This window comes from Ovis aries, chromosome 23 (assembly GCF_016772045.2).
Source record: "Ovis aries strain OAR_USU_Benz2616 breed Rambouillet chromosome 23, ARS-UI_Ramb_v3.0, whole genome shotgun sequence".
NCBI lineage: Eukaryota > Metazoa > Chordata > Mammalia > Artiodactyla > Bovidae > Ovis > Ovis aries.
Window position 1 is genome coordinate 2,880,967 of NC_056076.1, and position 23,585 is coordinate 2,904,551.

Genomic DNA, 23,585 nt, shown 5'->3' on the forward strand with positions numbered 1-23,585 from the left:
TTAACATTGTCTCACAATAGCAAGTTTAACTAAATGCAGTCACCATATTGGTATACGAATGTGTGTGATTAGCCATAGAAGGCCCGAGGCTCCTTCTGCTTCTGACACACACCGCTTTAGCACAGGGCACGTGGTCTCTGTTCTGCTCCAAGTTCATTGCCCGCCTGGGACTGTCCTTTCTTACTGCTGATGGGCATTCTTCGTCCCCGGTCATCATGGCAGGCCCTCAAATGAACACTTCTATCACCAGGAAGCATGGGGCAGTGGGTGTGAAGAGCCCCCTGTGCTGCTCTGCACTGTCGAGACCATCGTTGACACTGTATTTCCTCTACAGAACCTGATCTGGCCCTCGAGATGGGAGGACCAGGTAAGGCTGCACGGCCGCCAGGGAGCAGTCCTACAGCTCATCTCTTACCAAGGGTCACCTGCCGGTTCGGTGAGGTCACGGATGAATGCGGCAGGGGAAACTCTCAGCTGTTTCCACAGATGGGCCCCAGTGGGCTCGGCACATCTCCACCACAATGTGTGGGACCAGGGAGATGAAATTCTTCAAGGTGCTGACCATGATTTTTGCACAAGATCGAGAACCTTCCAGAGAATGCTTAGTCACTGTTCCAGTGAGCTGATTACAGGAAATTAAAGGCACTTGGCCTTTTGCATATAACATATGGATTCAGAGGTGATGGTTTTGGAAACATAGTATTAACCATAAATTTAAAAAACACTGTTTTTAAATCAATTTTTTTTTTTGTTTATGGAACAATGTGGATTTGCTATGCCCCTTGACCATCCATTGATTTATGTCACAAACATTTATTCAATACTTATGCTCTTCTCACCCGCTGTTACCAGGCAGTATATTAAGCATCTGCACTTTTATGGAAGACTCTAACTTTTGGCCAACAGTCATTCCAATATATTGAAACAAGAAAAAAAAAAATCTCAAAAAATGTCCTTTCTCTTCTATTCTATACTTTCACGATATTTGGCACTAATGGAAATGAACTTTAGGTTCTGCAGGAATGCACGTTATAAGAAAAAAGGGAAAAGATTCCTTTGCTCAGAGCTGGGTTCCCTACACAGAGGGTTTGCTGCTACTACTGCTAAGTCACTTCAGTCGTGTCCGACTCTGTGCGACCCCATAGACGGCAGCCTACCAGGCTCCCCTGTCTCTGGGATTCTCCAGGCAAGAACACTGGAGTGGGTTGCCATTTCCTTCTCCAATGCATGAAAGTGAAAAATGAAAGTGAAGTAGCTTAGTCGTGTCCGACTCTTCACAACCCCATGGAGTGCAGCCTTCCAGGCTCCTCCACCCATGGGATTTTCCATGCAAGATTACTGGAGTGGGGCGCCATTGCCTTCTCCGACACAGAGGGTTTAGGTATCTTCAAGTTTTTATTTCAGTCATAAAGGAAATCAACCCTGAATATTCATTGAAAGGACTGATGGTGAAGCTGAAGCTCCAATACTATGGCCACCTGTTTCGAAGAACTGACTCATTGGAAAAGACCCGACCCTGATGCTGGGAAAGATTGAGGGTGGGAGAAGGGCATCACAGAGGATGAGACGGTTGGATGGCATCATTGACTCAATGGACCTGAGTCTGAGCATGCCCCAGGAGATGGTGAAGGGCACGGACACCTGCTGTGCTGCAGTCCTGGGGGTCTCAAAGAGTCGGACAAGGCTTATGACTGAACAACAATAAACTTCCCTACGGTGAGTCCATGCTTGCCGAGCCAATAGTTCCATTTTCAAATAAGGTGTCTTGTACATGGCACATCTCAGAAAAGTCTCGTTTACTTTCCAGGTTATTTTCATCACATTTTTTATGCTTTTGTGCTGATGTGGAATCAGTTAAACTGTTCTCAGATCTAGCTTAGACTGAGATGTTCGTGCTAAGAAGGGAATGCTCAGTATGAATTGTTTTGTCCGCCATTCCACCCTCTTTCTTTATGTAAATTCATATTCTGTGCAACAATTTTCTTAGATTTTAATGTTTCATTAGTTGAATCCACTCTCTCAAAACTTTCGTCTGCGAATTTTGCTCCTTCTTGGACCGAAACGTACAGAAGTTCAAGTGCCACCTTCTCTCCCCCTCCATGGAACTTGTCATGTAGAAAGGATGCTAATGAGACATGACTGAGGAAGAATGCACAGGTGTATTATACAGGCTCAGACTGGCAACTCTCTGATACACACAACACAGGCACACACACACACACGGACACACACACGCGCGCAGAGCCAGGCTTGATGAGAGACTTCCATTTGGTTGAACTTGGCAATGGTTTTGAAATGTTGACAACTGTCAAATTAAGATCACCCAAGCCATTTCACAGGCTCGGATTTGGATGCAGGTCTCAGAACAGAAGGAGAGAGCTACTGGCTCTGGCCCAAGTGACTTCACCGTTTATCATCGGGTTAGCTGTGCCTTAAGGAAATGGAGCCACACCAGGGTGGGGGGGTCAGCCTCCGCCTCTAGCAGTCATTGCTTTTCACGTTTACCTTGATTCAAAGGAAGGGAATAGATGAGTCTTTTGTTTTAAAATGTGCAGAGAAAGAGCCTGGTCAGGTTCCTTTAGCGTCTGTTTTTCGCCCCCGTCCCTTCCTCACCAACCTGAGGGCAGCAGCGTGTCTTTGGTGGGCCCTGGAGGGGGCCTGGGGCTGGGGCGGGTTCTCTCTCCAGGTCTCTCAATGAGCATTTCTGTATTCAGTCATGTGATAGACTCTGTTGCTATGCATCCTGGTGATGCCCACCTTTCACTGTCCGTCCCAGGTAAAGTCTTCATGTGTCTCTTGTCTTCCTCTCAATTTTACGCCTGGTAAGTGCGATGGCTGGGTCCTTTGTATCTTGGTTGGTATTTTCACCTCCAGTACAGTATCTGCCCAGAGCAGGGGCTGAATGAGCGATACCAACATGTTGAGAAGAATAAACGAATTGGGTGCATGAGGACAAAACATGATTTTTCTCGAGTGGTCATCTTGGTTGGAACTGACAGCAGAACAGAGAAATTCAAATTATTTACTAAAAATAGTTTCTTTGTAAGATTTGATTAGTTATCTATCAGCAGATTACCCAGCTGACATTTGAACTGAATCCTTTTAGCTAGAAAAATGAGTATTCTCTTTCCAGGAAGGATTCTGGCTGGCACAGTCATCCCAGACTTCAAATCCAAGGCCTGGGACGTTCTTTGCACACACAGTAGGTGCTGGAGAGAGTGCCGTCTGGGACGGAGCCAGGCAAGTGTTTGTCAAAACCCTTCACCCAAGCATGTGGTTTGAGCTTATCAGCAAATTCATATTCAGGGAGCTGAAGAAGTTAAACCACCAGCTTTCAGTGCTGTGCTGTGCTGAGCTGTGTCCAACTCTTTGAGACTCTCTGAGCTGTAGCCTGCCAGCCTCCTCTGTCCATGGGACTGTTCAGGCAAGAATTCTGGAGAGGGTTGCCATTTCCTCCTCTAGGAGATCTTCCCGACCCAGGAATCAAACACACATCCCTTGTCTCCTGCGTTGCAGGAAGATTCTTTACCAGCTAAGCCATCGGAAAAGCCCCAACTTCAGGATCTGTTGCAAACATGCAAACCCACTCAGGTCAAAGCTGTAAAACTGGCCTGACAACCGTCCTCATGCTCCTCCAAAATGCCCAGGTCTGTGAGTTCCTGGAAGAAAAGCAGCAAAGCCATTTTGGACTGCATGCCTGTCAGCACCACAGGATGGCAGCTGTGGAAACTGAATGGTAGATTAAACACCAGTTACGACAATGCCCAGAATGGCGAAATCGGGGCACTCAAGATGACGCGCTGAAATACTTCTCTTTGGAAATAATGAACTCCAACGCAGTGTGCTTAGTGGATCAGATGTGAAAGACAGTACGTACCGGAAGTGAGGTGAATTTATTTGTATTCACTATCTTGGTGGGTTTGGAACAAGAAAGGTGGTTTCTTTCAAAGAAACACATTGTATGATTTGCTTTAATTAAATAATGCTCTGTTTTTCTGAGCATCAATAGCTCAAAAACTATCCAGAGCCAGACGCACTGCCTTACAAAAAATCTGAAAATCACTGACATAAAACGTGAGTAATGAATTTAACCAAAATGTACAACTATTGACTGGACAGCAAACAAATCATTCCCCTAGTTCTAGGGCTTTTCGGGAGCAGAGCTGGCAGACCAAGGGATGACGAAACTCAGCCAGCGGAAGAGGGAAAGTTTGGGTGGGTGCAGGAGGGGGGTCCTGGCAGCTGTTACCAAGCGCAGCTGTCCCCCTTGCTCCTGTCTGAGTGATGACACGGAGGCGAGGGGAGGGCTGTGGCCGGCTCTGGCCACACGGTGTCGCTACACTGCTCTGTGTCCACCGGCGTCAAGCGCGTGTGTCCTGCTCACAGGATCTCCAGTGCCTTTAATTCCTGTGTGCACAGCTCCGCTGCATCGTTACTGGAGGTGAGGCGCAGGGTGCAGGCGGAGGCGAGGGCCTCTCCTCCTGACTGCATCCATGTAGATCACAGCATCATTCAGGGACTCCCAATACCCTGGAAACGCAGCGGGTACTGTACGGATGGAGCGTGAACAAAAGTCAGCGGTCAGTCAGTGTGACCTGCACCAAGACGGAGCAAATGCACACGCTGACCCTGAACCACACTGGCTCGTCCGGTTACAGGAGGGTGTGTTTTCAATAAGTGCAGCGCCTGTATTTTCATTCTATGGATTTTTAAATTAAGTGTGTGGAGAATCTGTGGTCTATTAGAGATCACGACACATGGGCTCGGAAGAACTGAGGTGTGCGTCCTGGTTCCGTCCAGTCTCTTTCAGCTCCCTGCCCCGGGCTGAGTCACTCATCATCAATTCCTTTGTTTCAGCGGCCGAGATGGCAGGACCAGGCAGGGCAGGAGGGAGGTCTGCAGCCCCAGCCTCTGTGTTATTCAAGGGGCAGTTGTCACGTGTGTGAGGAGGCTTTGGTACCACAAGTAGGATTCATCGCCTTCCATCACGTTTTGGGAAATAAGATCTATGCAAGTGTGTGTGTGCATGCTAAGTCACTTCAGTTGTGTCCGACTCTTTGCAGCCCCATGGACTGTAGCCCGGCAGGCCCCTCTCTCCCACTGTCTTCCCTGGTGACCTTCAAACGTCAGGGCTGGGTGGGTGGTTAGAAGGTCAACAAAGGCTGGATGTTTTGTCCCATCAGAGGGTTGCAGATTGGGTCTCCTCATTGCACGTGAGCTGGATCTCAGTGGAAACGAGACAAGACGCGGCGTGAGGGTTCTGAGCGCCAGAGCCTTCCTCCCCTCGGGATGCCGCCCAGCTGGCCGCACGTGCCCGGCCTGTCTTCCTGGAGCCTCGCTCTCAACCTCCGCCCCACCCCACTTGTCTGCGAGTCTGGCCCCAGGAATGACAGACATGGGATTCAATCGTCCTCCTCGCTCCAGGAGGACAGCTGTTCCAGCCCAGTTGTCCTGAGAAGCGCAGAAGGGCGATTTTGCAGCCTCGGAGCTGTGTGGCTTGCGGGGCCCAAGTGTGGTACTCGTGGTCAGAGCCGGCCAGTTGCCCCATCTCAGCGCGGGTGAGGCGCCCCCCAGTGGGGCCTTGGCTGCCAGATCCCCGTCTCCTCCTGACCCCCTTGTCTGCACTGAGACCCTGCTCCCTGAAGGGGAGGACCTTCTTGCACTTACAGCCCCAGTTCATCTTTTAGACTGGCCACCTTGACAGGCCAGATAAACTTCTGAACAACATGGTCGTGGCTTCCCTGTCTCCCGGGAGAGGCCACAGTCAGGCAGCAGGCGGGTGGGAAGCCAGGCAGAAGGCCAGGCCCAGAGACGGCCTTCCAGAGGAGCAGGTGAGGGCGCTATTGAAACGGGCGTCGGAAAGCGGGGCTTCCGGGGGCTCAGGGGCAAGGAATCCACCTGCCAAGCAGGAGAGGATGGCTCGATCCCTGGGTCCGGAAGATCCTCTGGAGAAGTAAATGGCAACCCACTCCGGTATCCTTGCCTGGGAAATCCCCATGGACAGATGGCAGATCCTGAGGGCAGAGGATAAACTTGAATCATTTTGCCAAACACACAGAAAACGTACATCAGCTTCATAGGATGCTGTAAGAAATGGTTTCAAAATCCTGTTCTTCTTGACGACTGCGGACTCCTCAGACGTGCAGGGTGAACTTGAGTGAGCTCTCCAGGCCACGAGCAAAATTGTAAAGAAAACGATGCTAATGGTGACGACATGGACACCTTCCAGCATCGTGAATGACTTGAGTGGGCCTTGAGCTGCTCAAATGCTCGAGACGTGTATGTGTTTCATTCCCTCTAGTTTCTGTGTAGCTGTAGTTCACCTGTGTTTTAAATATCAGCTAGTGGAATTTTAATGTGATCTAATCAATCTAAATCAATTTAATTAACTGAATTAAATTAAGCTTTGAAAGTGAAAAAGAAAGTGAAGTTGCTCAGTCATGTCCGACTCTTTGCGACCCCATGAGCTGTAGCCCACCAGGCTCCTCCATCCATGGGATTCTCCAGCAAGAATACTGGAGTGGGTTGCCATTTCCTTCTCCAGGGGATCTTCACAACCTAGGATCAAACCCAGGTCTCCCACGTGGCAGGCAGACGCTTTACCCTCTGAGCCACCAGGGAAGCAGTAAAATATTAAGCTTTAATTTTTATTAAAAAGTTAAATTTTAACTGAATTCACTTGCAGCTTTCGGTAGGTGGTATCCGTGCCCCGAATTGGGGTTCCTGAATAGCTCGCTCACGGCCAGGTGGCTCCTGCCGCTGTGGTTGCCTGCTCCCTCCAGGCAGAGCCCCACGTCCTCAGGGTGGTGACAGTGGCATGAGGGTAGGGCTCTGGGGGCCGGCAGACCTGCCTTTGAACTCGGGCTCGTTCCTGGATGTGTGGTTTCGGGTGATTTGCTGATGATTCTGCACCTTCACTTCCTCCTTTGTAAGAGCCACTAGCACTGCCCCCTTGTGGCCAGGATGAAAAGGGGTCAAATCTGTTACAGCCTCCAGTTAAAATAAATTAATTAAAAAAAAAATCTGTTAGAGGCTCTGGGTGGTGCCTCGTAGTAATATCTTAGAACTCTAGTTGCTTGAAGTCTTGCTCAAGCCTAAGAGTCTTATTGTGGTGTGGGGGGGGGGACCCATACGCTGGGTTTTCCTGCAGCCCCCAACTCCCCACTGACCAGTACTTTGGCCACCTCATGTGAAGAGTTGACTCATTGGAAAAGACTCTGATGCTGGGAGGGATTGGGGGCAGGAGGAGAAGGGGACGACAGAGGATGAGATGGCTGGATGGCATCACCGACTTGATGGACGTGAGTTTGAGTGAACTCTGGGAGTTGGTGATGGACAGGAAGGCCTGGCACGCTGCGATTCATGGGGTCGCAAACAGTCGGACACGACTGAGCGACTGAACTGAACTGAAGAGTCTTATTATTTAGCTGATACCAGTGAACGAATCTATGGAACAGAAACACTCACAGACGTAGAGAACAGACTTGTGGTTCCCCAAGGGGGACGTGGGGATGAATTAGGGGCTGGCAGGCACAAAAGGCTACATAGAACACAGACAATGGCGAGGTCCTACTGCAGAGCACGGGGACCTGTACCAAATACCTTGTGACATACTAGCAGAAAATAAATCTGAAACCATGCACACATATAAATGAATCACTGTGTTTTATACCTGAAACTTAACACCACAACACTGTAAATCAACTACACTTCCAAGAAAAAAGAAAGAAAAACAGTGGGTGTGGAAATCTAATAATAGTGTTCCCTCCCTCTCTCCCCCTCCTCCCCCTCTCTCCTCCCCCCTCCTCTCCTCCTCCCTCTTTCCCCCTCTCTCCCCCTCTCTCTCTCCCCACTTCTCTCTCTCTCCCCCTTCTCTCTCTCTCCCCCTTCTCTCTCTCTCCCCTTCTCTCTCTCTCCCTCCTTCTCTCTCCCCCCTCCCTCCTCCTCCTTCCTCCCTCCCCCTCCTCCCTCCCTCCCCACTCCTCCCTCTCTCCCTGTCCTCCCTCTCTCTCCCCTCTCTCTCCCACCTCTCTCCTCCCTCCTCCTCCCTCTCCCCCCTCCTCCTCCCTCCCCCCTCCTCCCTCTCTCCCTCCTCCCTCTCCCCTTGCCCCCCTCCACAAAGCTCTAAGGGCCGCCCTGCTGTAAGGAGCCTGCAGTGGGGTGTCCTACCAGCCAGGACAGAGGCCTGGAGACGCCACTCTAAGCCTCCTCTCCTCGGCCTCCCTCTGGTGCGGAGACGCCTGCGGGGAGGCCGCACCCTCTGGGTCCCCAGGTGCTGTGTGCCTTGGCAACACCCTTGGCCCACCTCTGGCTGGTCCCCTGGATTTCACAGGATTTGTGAGTTAAGTACAACCCGGAGGCAGTACAACAAGTTCCTTTTTTTCTGGAAAAATCGCTTCCTCTCCTCCCCACGACCCAGCCATCATCCTTTCAGGGTCCTAATGGGACTTCAGACAGAGATCAAAGCCTCCCAGATAAGTGCTCCTTTACACAATGTTCCTGACACTCCATTTTGTAAACAGTTTTTTTTTTTTTCTCTTTTTTTTGGTTAAAAGAACATGTAAACGTGCCGAGTGAGATGGATGGACTGTCACTTTTTCCCTCTCATCTTCTGCTCTTCACTTCAGTAACCAAGGACATAGCATCTCAGAGCTTCCCTGGCTCGGCCAAACTTGGCCTGTCTTTTGCACACACAGGAAAAAAAATACGCCAGAAACTGCCGAATCACACCCCACAGGGACACCTCGAACTTCTACCTTCCTTGGCATTTGATGGCAGTGTGTTTTCTCTCTCTTTAAGTCATTTGTGAAAACTGCTCAGCACCCTTTCTAACAAACAAGGCAGCAACCAACCTCCTAGTCACTGGAATCTTTCTGCAAAAGCAATATGTAGCCAACAAAAACACAAAACAAATGGGAATTCCAGTCTTTGCCGATTTCTGTTTTGTTCTCTCCACAAATTTGGGATAATCAGCAGCACAGATATAACACCGAGGGGCACCGTTGAAAGCCATGGGGACTGATCTCCTTTCTCCCCCTTTTTAGTGACTGCAAACAGATTTTGATTATGCTGGTGACTCAGGTCTTACTTCCTCGCGTTGTGTCAAACTTGCTCAGAACACGAGGATCGCTGCGTGCCTGTTGGTGGAGCAGCAGCTGTTTTAGGTCATCACCCAGGGGCAGAGTTTCGGGGCTTTGGTTATTTTCCTTTAATCTGTAAAATAGCGGGCACCCTCTTCGGGTGTTTGGGGCTTGTCTGGGGGCTGAGGGCCCTTGTTGGTTTCCTTCCGCCTTTGCTCCAGGGGGCCCTAAGCTGGAGCTGGGGTGGCGGTGCTGGTGCCGGAATCAGCAGGGTTTCTGGAAGGTGGTGGGGGAACCCGTCCCCCAAGGCCCCTGGAGGCCCTGGTTCTGGCCTGGCTGGCAGGCTGGGACCTCACGGTCTGGGTCTTGGGCTGGGACATTGCTCCCAAAACTGAAAGGCTGAGGAGGGGGCTCCCTGTGGGGAGGGGAGGGAAGGTAGGGGCTTCTGGAGCAGTAGTTGATTCAGGGGGCCCAGGTGGCCTCCTCAGGGCTCCCCAGGCACCACCCCTCCCGCCCTGACACCATCACTTCTCTGCCCTGAAGTTGCAGGGGGCACATGGCAGCTGGAAGCCTGGACTGGAGGCCTGGCCTCCCTGCCCCTAGTTTCACCATCAGCGTTGTCCACTGGTTTCCTTGGGCTGCTTGGTCCAGTCTTGGTCACTGAAATGCAGGAAGGCTTACTTTTAGCCTGGTGCTTGTGACTTTCCTGGGGAAGGCAATGGCAGCCCACTCCAGTACTCTTGCCTGGAAAATCCCATGGACGGAGTAGCCTGGTGGGCTACAGTCCATGGGGTCGCAAAGAGTCAGACATGACTGAGCAACTTCACTTTCTTTCTTTTCTTTGTGACTTTCCTAGCTCTTGGCTCAAATCTCCCACGTGTTGACTGAAGAGAGGGAGGCCCTGAGTCCTTCGTGGGGTCTTCACGGCCTTCTTGAGGGGCTCTTACAAGTCTGTGTGAATTCCACAACCCCAGAACGTGCTCTCCATCTGTGTAGGCTGGGATCCTTTCACTCTGTGTTAAAGGCCTGGTTCCGCGGCTTTGCATGAAAATTTTTCATTAAGGAAAAAAAATCCTAAGAGCCAAGTTGCTGAGTGAGCGAAGAAGGTCGGGGCGGCCTCTCGGTGCTTGGACTCCCCGCAAACCCTCCCGGGGTCCCCAAGAAAAATGAGCTGCTAGTCTGGGCTCAGTCCTTAATGAACGATAGTAGATCACATCACAAAGACGAGACATGCATAATTTGGCAGCACTGTCAGCAGCCTCCCCTCCAAAGCGCGGGGCTTTCATGTCTGAACTAATGTGAAGCCTGGAAGCTTCTCTGACCTTAAGGGGTGAGGAGGAGGCGGGCGGGAGGAGGGGACCAATGCTGGCCACGCTGTCTTTGGAGTCCTGCCCCTGGAGGGTCCCACCCCGGCACCCCAGAGTGGGGGCGCCGGCCCACAGGACCCTTCCCGTAGGACTGGTGGGGGCAGACAGCCGTCAATCAGGCCTTCCTGACGACATCAGGCGTGGATGGGCAAGTAAGTTATCAGCGCCTGCGAAGCTAATTGTGATACTGATACACTCCTTTTTTTTTTGCCACGTCTTTCAAACACCACTTGTGATGGGAAACAGTTGTTAGATCCGGGGCGGGGGGGGGGGGGGGGGAAAAAAAAGGAAAGAAAGAAAAGACGAGAGCTTCGAATTCAAAATCATAATAATGTCTGTCTTCCCCGCTCCCTGGCACAAAGGCTCTCGGATCCCCTATTCTGCTGGAGACAATGACTCCCGGCAGGGGGTCAGCCCGGATGAGCGCGGGATTGTAGGAAAGTTCATCTGTCGAGGCACCGAGACAGAGAGAAGAAAAGATCCCTGCTCCTGAATGGGGGGTGGGGGGGAGTTTAAAATAGGTTAGAGATTCAGGTTAAAAGCGGAGAGAGAAGTCACAGGGAATTCGTGAGTGGAGACGTTATGAATTGTACCCTTTGGCTGCCGGCTTCCTTTAGGAGCTCAGGATAGGAGGAGGAGAGATTTGGCATCTTCGTTTAAGGAAGCCACGAGGCAGGTGATGAGCCTGTTTGGGACAGAACAGTGGTGGGGGCGGGGGTGCTGCCCGTGATTCAGTGACTTCTGTTCTGGCCACAGGGCGCGGGGTGGGGGTGTCTGGCTGCTCCCTGACCGAACCTCCCCTTGCCCCTTCTGCCTGTTTCTACCCTCCTCTCTTCCTTAGAATCCGGGCCTGTTGTTAACACCTCGAGAGAAGAGAGGAACTCAGACCCAGCGTAACCCTCCCCACCACTGGCGATTCCTGGAGCCCTGTGTGTTCTCCAGAAACCTTCAAAGACCACATGTTGGAGGACGCTGTTTCAGTTTATAAGGCTTGCGTCATTACGTCATTACGTATGTGTGCGCGCGCGCACGCTCAGTCGCTCAGTCGAGTCCGAGTCTGCGCGATTCCGTGGACTGTAGCCCATCAGGCTCTTCTGCCCCTGGGATTTTCCACGCGAGGATTCTGGAGTGGATGGCCATTTCCTCCTCCAGGGGATCTTCCTGACCCAGGGGTGGCACCTGCGTCTCCTGCACTGGCAGCTGCATTCTTCACCGCTGAGCCACTGGGTCAGGAGTGATGCTGCCTCTCGCGGAGAAACAAAGTCATCTGCCTGTTGCAGAGGAACAGGAAGTCACCCTCCCACGGATGCTTGCTTACAGGCAACTTCCTGGGCACCTGGGTGTGGGGCTGTCTCCGAGATTCCCACCTTCACAGAGCCCTGGGGCTGAATGTCTCCACTCTTGGGGGTCCTTAAACGTCCCATCGGCCTCAGAAAGGGTCCAGACTTTTTGTGTTGAGTAGGGCTGGCTGTTTTAAGGGTTCCCCCTCCCCCCGCAAGCCCCCTTTTAATCCCAGCAAGGCAATACATGCCTGTGATGGGGCCATCCCCTTGTGGCGCCTGGTCAGTGAGCAGGTTCCCACGGCCTTGCCCACTTGCCAGGGTAGGGCCCAGCCCTGGGGGACCCCTCCCTCCTTTGCTGTGGGGGCAGGGCTGACGGAACTCTTGGGTTGCCTACGTTCCCGCAGCAGCAGGTGTGGATGTGAGCGCTTTGCGATGCGTGGTAGGCTCTGCCCGCCTTGCTCCAGCTGGCCCCTAGGAGATGCACGGAGAATTCAAGAATCAGGGCTGGTCTCCTTTCTGACCAGCGGTGTGCGCTCCTGGTGCCCTGAGAGGCTGTCTGAGCCTCGAGGGGGTCTCAACCCCTCCTCCTCTTCCCTCTCTGAGGAGAAACCAGCCTCGTCCCAAACAGGCGGAACCGGGGCAGGAGATACTTGTTTCTTTCTGCTCTGGACGAGGCGGACCCAGGCGTGCCTGGACAGCCGTCATACAAGAGAACAGTCAAGATTCTTAACCTAAGATCCCGAGTGTCCCCCTCTTTTAAAATTCTTTTTAAACAAGAAGTCCCCGCTGACTGCACCCATCGTTCACCAGAAGACTTCTGAACATAAACCCCAAAGTGCAGGCGTGAGAGCAGGGCGGGGCTCGCCTTGGCTTCCTGCGCACAGGTGTGGAGCGGGGGTCCCGGGATGCCCCTCGCCTGCGGTGCTCAGGGCGCCCCTCCCGCATGGGTGGTTGCTGGCACTGCCAGGCTGAGTTGAGTTGGACCCTTTCTGTGTGGCCTTGAGCCCGAGTGCTTCGTGAGAAACCTCAGCAGGGGCCCTTCTCTCTCCCTCGGGGCGGGGCTTCTCTGTGGCTCTTCACCAGGTTTTAGCCTATAGCCATCTCAGCCTTTGGGCCTGGGATACAACGACTCATGAAATCGTGAGGAAAAAGCTGGATCTGACGAACCGCTCTGAAAGGGTACGGCCTCTCTGGTTTCTAAAGAGGAGTTCTGTGTCCGACATTAAACTTCGGGTGTGTTTTGGGCTGAAGACCAGGAGGGAGTCCGCTGTGCCCTGAGCAGCGATGGACATCTACTTTTTATTACATGCATTATTGCTCCTGAAATTAGTGTGGTGTTAGAAATATGATTTATTGATGGTGCAAACACACGTGTGCTGAGGGCGGCGGGTGTGCATGGCAAGGGAACCCCCGGGGTACAGACTTCCTGGAAATGTGGGCCATGCGTCTGCCTCCAGGATCTCCTTTACTTCTGCGTCTGTTACTCTTTTATTCAGTTGTCGGGGAAGGAACCCAAATCCTAACTGCCAAACACCCCAGTGCTTGGTGACAGAGGGTGTCAGTTTCCTTGTGTGCGAGCCAGACCTGAATTCAAATAAGAAACAGGGAAAGAAACGGGATCTGAAAAACGTGTTAATGCTGCTGGAGCTCCATTTTATTGAACATAATTAATTTCCTGTTTCTACCCTCTTACTTCGAAGTGATGGAGTGGTGAAATTTTGCCTCTGTTGGTAAACAGGTGAGTAAATATCTCGCCCCGGGAGCTCGGAGAGCTGAGTTCTGCTGGGGGGTCCTCTGCAGGTAGCAGAGCTGAGACCCTCATCCCACGGGGTCAGCTGTGACCTCGCCCGGCCTGTAGCCTGGCCGACCAGACCTGTAAAACCAGAGGGTATTTTCCCTCCCAGGGTGGTATTTACCCAGGGATTCCCTTGGCAAGAGGCAGGATCCACCAGCCTGTGAGGTCACCATGCTGGTGTGTGTGTGTGTGTGTGTGCAAATTTTTTTTTTTTAAGGCAGCAACTTGGCCTGCTGTCTTACAAAAATAGCTCTGTTAGAAAGAAACCACTGCATTTGGAAGCAGAACTTCCTGTTCAAATCAGGGCAAGAGGCAAAGGGAGCACGGGCCAGAATGAGCTGCGGGTGTGTGTGTGTGTGTGTGTGTGTGTGTGTGTGTGTGTGTGTGTGTGTGTACCCTGAATAAGACAATGGGAGATACGATCGGCTGGCCGTCCCCCATCCGGCTCTGGGGATGGTTTGGGAGAGTTAATGCATTCTCGCAGCTGCTGGTCCGTCTTGGCTGGTCACTGCCGGGCAGCAGCCCTGCATTAACCCTCTCCTGCCCTGGCTACTGGCTGCATGGGCCCCGAGTAGACACCATGAAGGGGTGGGGCTCCCCCATGAGGCTGCTGTCGTGTGCTATCAGCACGTTGAGGGGGCTGCCACTGAGGCAGGGCCGCTTCTCACTGTAGCCTTCGAAGAGGTCCTGGGGACAGGGCCAGCTCTGGACGCGTTCAAGGGACCACTGTTCCTGAGGATAGTGGCTGGGGGTGGGGGGCCATGCTTTGGCTCCAGGAAGCACTTCCCACCTTTCCCTGGGCCCTGGGGAGGGGGCTTCGCGCTCTCCTCTTGAGCACATACTCGAGGCAGTGCAGCGCTTAGCACATATCTGCAACATGAAAATAAACAGAATTTCCTCACAGCCTCACCCCAGAGATTCCTTATGAATCTGCCGGCCTTGATGCTCTGTCTATCCCTCTGACTCTAGAGGACTCGAGATCCGCCCCCAGCCCGTGCACACACACCAAGCCTCTCTGTTCCTCTGTCATCTCCCCTTGAAGCTCAGGATATTAAGCATCAATGATAACAGTGACGGGTGGAAACAACGCAGTGTGAACGTGAGTGTTCACTCTTTCCTAGGCCAGAGAGTAAACTTCACAGCACTTAATCTCACCTTTCTGTTCTGCTTTTTTCCTCTATAATGGGAAGGCAGAGTGCTCTCTTTAGCAGGTCTCTTTGGTGACTCTGTGTTTTGAAACCATCATTCCATAAGCATCATCTCTCTACTTTCAAAACTGTACCAGCCATTTGCTCCAGGCCAGAAGGGAAGGATGTATATCAGACCTGAACCTCCTGGGGTAATACCAACCTGTGCATTTGTTTGTAGCTTGATTCTAGAATATGTCCTATCTCTGAAGATGTGGAATCCACACTGATTTGCGTCCTGGCAAAATCAAGGAAGTTGAATAACACAGAACTTACTCATCACCTTAAAGGTGCTGATTTGCGCTGTGGGGTGTGAGGATGGACTTTTTGTTGTTGTTCAGTCGCTAAGTCATGTCCAACCTTTTGCAACCCCATGGACTGCAGCACGCCAGGCTTTGCTGTCCTTCACCATCTCCCAGAGTTTGCTCAAACTCATGTCCATTGAGTCGGCGATGCCATCCAACCGTTTCATCCTCTGTCGTCCCCTGCTCCTTAGCCCAGACCTATTAGCAGCCCAAGAGCACAGCAAAGCCCTGTCCTACAGTGTTTCTTTGTAGTTCTACTGAACGTACAAGTAGCTAAGGGTTTTTCCTGGCAAAATATTCCCATGTGCATTTTTTCTTAATGTAAGAAAAGGACAGGCAGGTGGAGAAACACAAAATAAGCACACAGACAATAAAATAAAGATCTCATTTGGGATCCAGAAAGCTCCAAGGAGAGAAATCACATGGCATTGTAGCCCGCCTCCTGACAAAGCTGGCAAACTCACACGGTCTTTGAGGTGCTTTCTCACGCAAAGCAAAAGTTGTTTTCCATGCTTTCTTTCCTTTTCTTTTTTAACCATTGAAATCAAAAGACCATTTCTTCATTCACTTTAAAAAATCTCAACCTCTTTATAAATGCAGGGAGATGGAATTCCGGAGGCCGAGAAAGAAACTGCAGTAGAAACGTCCAATTTTACACTGTGGCTTTTTGCATAAGAACAAGGGCAATCTGAGAACGGCTTCTACTTCCAAGGCGTTTCTTACACACGCGTTTGGTACACGTGCGTGGCGACTGGACTGACAGGCCAGGCCCTGATGGCTCTGAAGGGTCAATAAAACACACGCCCTGAAGGATTTACACAAAAGACAGTAATGGCTTCTTTGGAACTGTTATGGTCTATTGGGTCAATAATAATCCACTTTCCAAAGAGTGCCGAAATATGAATTTATACAGCCAGACTGTAATGGCTTCTGATCTACCAGGCACACTGTAGAGCTCTTTGAATTTATGCATGTGCCGTGGCACAGGGGGATGTATCGGAACATACTGTTGTGTAAAACAGGCACCACCTGCAGCTTTTTTAAAGTTGCTGATAAAAATGATACACTCCCACTTGGAAAATGCAGATATTTTTTCACATTCAGAAGTGTAATGCCACCTTTTACCTTTCATCTTACTGGCAAAATTTCGATAAATATTCTAGATTACTTGCATCAATGTAAGCTAATTTTTTACCTGAAAGAAAATTATTTCCAATTCAAACTACATTTAATAAAATACCTTCAAACATCCCTGGTGGTCCAGAGGTTGAGATTTCGCCTTCCAGTGCAGGTAGTGTGGGTTCAATCCCTGGTTGCGGAGATAAGATCCCATGTGGCCAAAAAACCCCCACAAAAAACAAAACGGAAGTGATATTGTAACGCATTCCATAAAGATTTTAATAAAAAATAAAATACCTTGCTTATACAATTTTCCAGTAGGTTGATGCATAATATTTAATTTACATGCGATGTTTATAGATAAACATCTGTTATCTGTGTTTATAATGTCTGCATGAAAACAGATATTCCTGAATATCTGAATATCCCAGATATTCAGCTCTGTAGCTGCACTGAACAAAAATGCCTGATTCTTTCCAGCAGGTGGAGGCAGACAGCAAGAAGCTCTAAAGAAACAACCCCAATATATATATTTTTTCTCCCAGCAAGCACTGACATTTAGGAGGAAGCAAAATATCTGCAAAAGAGGGAAATTAAATGAATAGTTTTCAATAGGAATGGTGGTGCAACATAGCTTTACTGAATAAAGAATCCAGAGAAAAGCTATCTCAGAGCCATTTCTTGCTAGAAACATTCTTCTTTCTTTGCTTTCTGTTCCAGTTGGGACATTTTTCCAGAAGAGGAGCCCGGTGAAATATTTAATAAATAAAGTCCATTAAGAAGACCATGTTGACAAGATCTTCTCAAGTTTCCTCCAGGTAAGTGCAGCGATAAAGGTGCCACCAGCAGCTGGGGTGGGTGTGGGAGTGTGCAGGCGCACGCTTTCCCACACATGCACACATCGTAGAAAACTCTAGACACACCATTATTTGGTTTTATTCACTGCAGGTGTGTGTGTAGTCTTGTCCTTTGACTGAAACAGCAATTTCACTGGTTTTTCTGTGAGTGTTTGGGTGTATGTTCCTGCCTAAGTAGTTAAAAAACAAACAAAAAAAAAGAATTTTAAGCACTAACTAGAAAATGTTCTGCCTGAAAATCTGGTTTTCCTTGAGATAGAGAGATTTCTTTCAAAGACTACTCTCCGCTCCACTTGGGACAGATAAACATGTATCACCCATAATGGACAAATGTCATGGCTGGAGAGCATATATGTACAAGGTCAGAATGTTCTAGAGTGAATATAGGGATATGCAACACTGAATCACTTTGCTGTGCGCTTGAGACTAACACGACGTTGTCAATCAACTGTACTCCAGCACAAGACAGAAGGTAGAAAAGAACGTTCTGGCTGGAAGGATTTGGACGTTCTGGGCTCTGGGATATGGTGGCACAGTCCAGTAAACCGCAGGTCTCACATGACACAGCTCGGAGCCGAGAGCAGGACGACAACCTAGGAAAGCCCTGGTCCCCACCTGCAGCCCTCTCCTCGGCGTCTGCTGCCTCGAATGCCTCCCATTTACAATATTGACGGGTGTATCGGGAGGGAGGGATCTCCATTAGTCTATCTGGAATTGTCATCCAACAGAAGATTAAATGCTGCCTGACTCCTTCTTGTGATTTTCCGTCTTCACATCACAAAGTTTTCAATCAAATCTCAGCAAAGCGCATTTAGCTTACAGAATCCCAAGCACTTATCTTTTCAAACCAGGGAATTTTGACCTTGTTTACCTCATACAGTTCCGGGATATCTCCGTGCAGACCTGTCTACGCGCAGGGTGTGAGATGGTTTCCAAATCTGGCCTTTCTCTGCCTCTCTCTCTCATGTTCGCTACAAGGCTGGGCTCTTGGCTGAACAGACGACCCAGGAAGGATCTCAGTAATGAACAAATGCCAATTATCCAAGGACCTATCCCAGGGCGGCGACCTTGCCTGGTCAGTCCTCAAGAAGCCAGGCTGTAGCTGCGGACAGAATTGTTCCGCTTCCTCCTTCACGGTCCTGGGGAGGCCCCGAGCACTCCCCAGCTTCTGGCTCCCGAGGTGGCAGGCACAGAGAGAGGTGGCTGCTGTGCACGTTTCCAGTCTCATCATCAGACCCCGTGAGGAGGCTGTGCCCCAGGAGGATCTAAGAAACAGAGGACACCTCCGTTTCTAAAGAACTCAGCCCAGACGAGTTGACACAGAGCCGGCATTATCTGTCACTGAGTCGACCTGACGCTTGGAAGTTCCACCGAACAGACTGATGAGTTTGGGACAAGCAGCAACCAGCGAAGACGGACGTGCACTCTCTGCAGAATGCCAGGAAGGAGGCGGTCCCCCGCCGGGCCAGATGGGGACGTGCGTCCAGCGGCATCCAGGGGGATAGCAGGGTGAGGACCAGCCACAGTTCATCTCACTTTTACTGTTCTGTTCACGCAGCCCAGCCCTTGCCCTGGGTGGAGGGTTTGCGTGTAGCCAGGGGGCTCCTGCTGGGCTGGGGAGGGCTGTGCAGCGGAGGAACTGAGCCTCCCGAATGAAGCACTTAGGAAAGTCCAGGGGCACCCGCACTGGTGGCTCCATTTCCAGCTTCTTGCTGCATCTCTCTCTACACGCACTTTTCTCATCTGATATTTTACGAGCACGCACGCGGAGAAGCTCACGTCGCTGAAAAGCCAAACGTTATCCCCTGCCAACTCTTTGGATTTAAAAGCCTAGATTATTGCTCAGACACATGAAAATGGAAACCCCAGTCCAGGCGAGAAGCCTAAGGGCCATCGCCCTGCAGGGGATTGGAGCTCGGGTGAGGTTTCGGCTGCTTCTGTGGCCTGTCGTTCATCTGCTGCTCGCCTGCCTCGGAAGCTGGCTCCGTTACTTGTGTTGGGGTTGGGATCCCGCCAGTGTCATGGCCCACTCGAAGCCTGTGACCGAGCAGTGGGGGATGAGATTGGATCTTTGACTCTCTGGTAGGCTTACTTCTGGGAAACTCACCCTCTGTTGTTCAGTTGGTCAGTCGTGTCTGACTCTTTGTGGCCCCATGGACTGCAGCACACTTGTCCATGGACTGCAGGCTTCCCTGTCCTTCACTGTCCCCCAGAGCTTGCTCAAACTCATGTCCATAGACTCAGTGATGCCATCCAATCATCTCGTCCTCTGTTGCCCCCTTCTCCTCCTGCCCTCAATCTTTTCCAGCATCAGGGGCTTTGCCAATGAGTTTGCTCTTTGCATCAGGTGGCCAAAATATCAGACCTTCAGCTTCAGCATCAGTCCTTCTGAGGAATATTCAGGGTTGATTTCCTTTAGGATGGACTGGTTTGACCTCTTTGCTGTCCGTGTGACTCTCAGGGGCCTTCTCCAGCACCACACTTTGCTCTGACTTTTAACAGAAGGGGATTGAGCATGAGAAGAGGGCTGACTGATGACTGCAGCCTTGAGGAGCTTGCAGTGAGGTCCTTGCACTTTGCTGGGTGCTCATCAGGGACCCTGTCTTCCCTCTTGCAGTTCAGAATTTAGTGCAGGTGAGGCCTGAGACTCGAGTAGTCCTGCCCACCCGAGGGGGCCCTGGTGGACTGGACCAGACGGGGATGTTTATGGACAAAGTGGCACCAGACATCACCTGGGTGGACATGAAATCAGTTATGGATCAGCCTTCTCACTGCATGTCCAGCACAGTGCAGGTTATAGGGGTCTGTGGATGCTTCCTGACACCCCAAACCTGCTACCCACTTGAACAATCTCACTGGAGTTAGGTAGAATGGTCCAGGCTGAGGTGAAAGTGAAAGTGTTAGTCACTCAGTCATGTCCAAGTCTTTGTGACCCCACAGACTGTAGCCTGCCAGGCTCTTCTGTCCATGGGATTTTCTGGGCAAAAATACTGAAGTGCCTTGCTAGTCCCTCCTCCAGGGGATCTTCCTGACCCAGGGATCAAAATTGGGTCTCCTGAATTGCAGGCAGATTCTTTACTGTCTGAACCACCAGGGTACTCAGTGGCTTTAAAACTTTGTTTTTAATGTCTAGCACGTCAGAAAAGTCTAGCACCTAAAGAGAAAACAGTTATCCTTCTTTTAGTCCTTTGCTATTTATGGCAAACTTTGAGAGAAGGCCAAATTCATGTACAGTTGCAACAAAAATATCATTAATCCTATCAAGTTTACACCCGTTAGAACTACTGAAGGTGTGAGGAATTAACAGCTCAGTAGAACAAATAGCCCTGAAGGGGGTTAGAAGCAAAATGAGTTAGAATTCCCCATGTGGATTCTCCTAGTGAATGTTCATACCTTAAACTCCAGAAAAAACCTCTAATTGGGTTTGGAGAAGACACTAAAGAATGATCTTTGGAGAATGAATTCACCTCCTGCTCCCAGCTTCTACGTGGAATTTCTTACACTTCAACTGCAGATGCGTGCACCCATATGAACTTGTTTCCAAAATAGAAAATATCTCAACATATCTTATAAATTATAAATATCTTCTCCACTGCATAAACACGATCACTACTGGCAGAGGGCGGTGGTAAATGAAGCTCTGTGCATCACCTTGCGTGGCAAAGGTGATGCAGAAATCAATATTTGTTGAATTGATTCTGATACTTATTGATTTACTAATTTTTTAACCTGCATTGTACATAGCTAGGGAGGTCATTTGGAAGAGGGAAAGGAAATTTTTTGTTTTGGAAAGCTGCTGTGAAATTTAACAAGGCTTTCTATTTGCTAATCATTGGAGATCTGAAAAATCATAACACGTGGTTCCTGCCATGGAGGATTTTACAGGCTAAATTTGAGAGTGGGAAGTTTATATGGACACAGACATCAATAAATGGAATTAAGTAAATAGTTAATGTTTGGGGTGAAAATGGATGCATAAAAGATTAATAATTATCAGTTTCATCTGGAAAACTTAATAGAAAAAAGGGCATTTGGCTAAGATCTTATAGGATGAATACAAGTATTCAAGGTGGATGGGAAGAACATGGAAAGTAACAAGGGATTTTAGACAGGGAAGCACAATTTCAAGTAAGTTAAAACTGCATCTTTGCACTGAAAACTAAGGAACTACCTCTACCATTCGACCCTGATGAAAACACTCTTCATCACGTTTGCTTTGCATTTTTCTTTATCAGTAAACCATAGACTTTCCTGGCCAACTCACACAGCTGGCTTTGCAGTTTAAGACTTCACTTGAAAGGTCTTTCCACACCATCCAGTTCTGTAGCAACATTATTTGACAAAAAAACACCATCCAGGGTGGGCCTTTCTAAACATTCAGTTAACTACACGTGGTAAACATACGAAGGATTCAGTGTAGCTATTTCCTGGATCACAAAATGATACTGGTTTAAAAAAAATAAAGCGCAGACTCTAGGATTTGGAAACTTGTTTCAGGAACAATTAGAAAATAGCACATGCAGAGTCACTAAGAGTAGTGTTTCCACAATGTTCTCTGTGGTGTGATGGTTTGGAAGTCAAAAGACTGAAATTTTATCCTTCCTCACCTGCCACCATTAATTAGGTTTGGTGCTCAACACCGCATACACCACCTGTTAACCTCAGTTTTCAGCCTGTAAATTTAAGCCAATAATAAACAAATCATGCTGGAGTTTTTGTGCTATACATGGTATGAGGAATGTGAAAACATTTCACAAAAAATATCATTATTAACATTAATGATTAATAACATTTTGATTTAATGTTAATCATTAATAATGTTTAATCATTAATGACATTATTTACAACATTAATAGCAATAATAATTATTCTAATATGATCATGGATGTCAATCGAGAAATATTTCTTAACTTTTAAAATGCTGAAACATGGAGACATTTCTGTTCTATGAAAATCCTCGATTTATTTTATAAAAGTTAGCTGTTTACCCAAGTCTGCATCCAGCTATGCATGGTACATGTTGTAAACAGATCATAAAACCACATAGGTGTGTGTGCGTTGCTAAGTCGTGTTCGACTCTTTGCGACTCGAAGGACTGTAGCCCCCCAGGCTCCTCTGCCCGTGGGATTTTCCAGGCAAGAATTCTGGAATGAGTTGCCACTTCCTTCTCCAAAATAGATGTGGTGCTGCCGCTTAGTCGCTTCAGTTGTGTCCGACTCTGTGTTACCCCAAGGACTGCAGCCTGCCAGGCTCCTCTGTCCCTGGGATTCTCCAGGCAAGAATACTGGAGTGGGCTGCCATTTCCTCCTCCAAAATAGGTGTATATCAAACTTAAAATTTGCAGGCTGTTCTGTCTTGAATTTCTCTCTCCAAAGAGGCACATGAGGATGAGATATTTAGATATGAAAAACAGCCCACACTTTTCGGATTGTTTGGTGTCACAAAGCCAATTCTCTGCACAGTTGACTGGGATGCAGTGATTTGACGAGAATGTCAGAGTAGGTGTCCTGAAACGACATTATGGTGTCAGAATGAGACGTAATGACGTTAGTTTGTCTGTGGAAAGTCCCAGCCTCTGCCAAGACAAAAGAGCACCCTGTACTCAGTCAGCCCAGTGAGCCTGGTGCCCAGAGACCCCCCAGTAGAGGCCCCAGCTCGCCAGGCCACGTGATGTTCCGCAGGGAACAGGATCCGTCTCACTCCCCCTGCCTGGGGGCTGAGCACAGAGAAGGGGACAGTGCTGGAGGGACTGGAGTGTTGCAGGAAAGACCCTGGTCCTCCTCCTGCCCCTTGTGCTCAGTTGCCCAGTGGTGTCTGACTCTACTACCCCATGGATTTGCAGCCCGCCAGGCTCCTCTGTGCATGGGATTCTCCAGGCAAGAATGCTGGAGTGGGTTGCTATTTCCTCTTCCAGGGGCCTGACCCAGGGGTCGAACCCCTGTCTCTTGAGGCTCCTGCATCGGCAGGTGGATTACCATTGAGCCACCTGGGAAGCATCCCTTGTGCTCAGGATAATACAAAGCACAGGAAACACCCGAGCAGGGGGGAACCCGGGAGCTGGGGATCCCCGCCAAGCAGTCAATGTAGATTAGGGTTTAGAAGTCCGACGTTCCTACCTCTTGTAAATCGATGTGTTTTTCTGGTGTGAAATGTTCTCGAGTGTTAGAATGTGCTCAACACCCAAGTGACATCTGAGGTCTGAGTCGCAGAATGGAGGTGAGCATTAATTCCAGGTGGGATATTAATTTAGCCTCAATAAAACACTCCAGTAAAACTAACATTTGAACAGGACCCAGAATCCAAGAAGGAGCCAAGGGTATGAAAGGGAAAGAACGATTCTAAGTGCTTTGAAATCTACACAATTTGTTTTTTTTTTTTTTTCCAAGTGTGGGGTTTTTTTTTGGTACTAGTAGATTTTTCCCACTTCATCATTTCATACGGCTAGTCTGGAGTTGAGCTGCAGTCTTAGAGAGCGTCAAGTCTTCACTCCCCGGTCAAGAAATAAGGCCCTCCCTCCCAGGATCTCCTAGGTATTTCTGTTCCCCGTCTTAGGAGCATGACCATATGCTGTCATGGGACAGTCATCCCACTG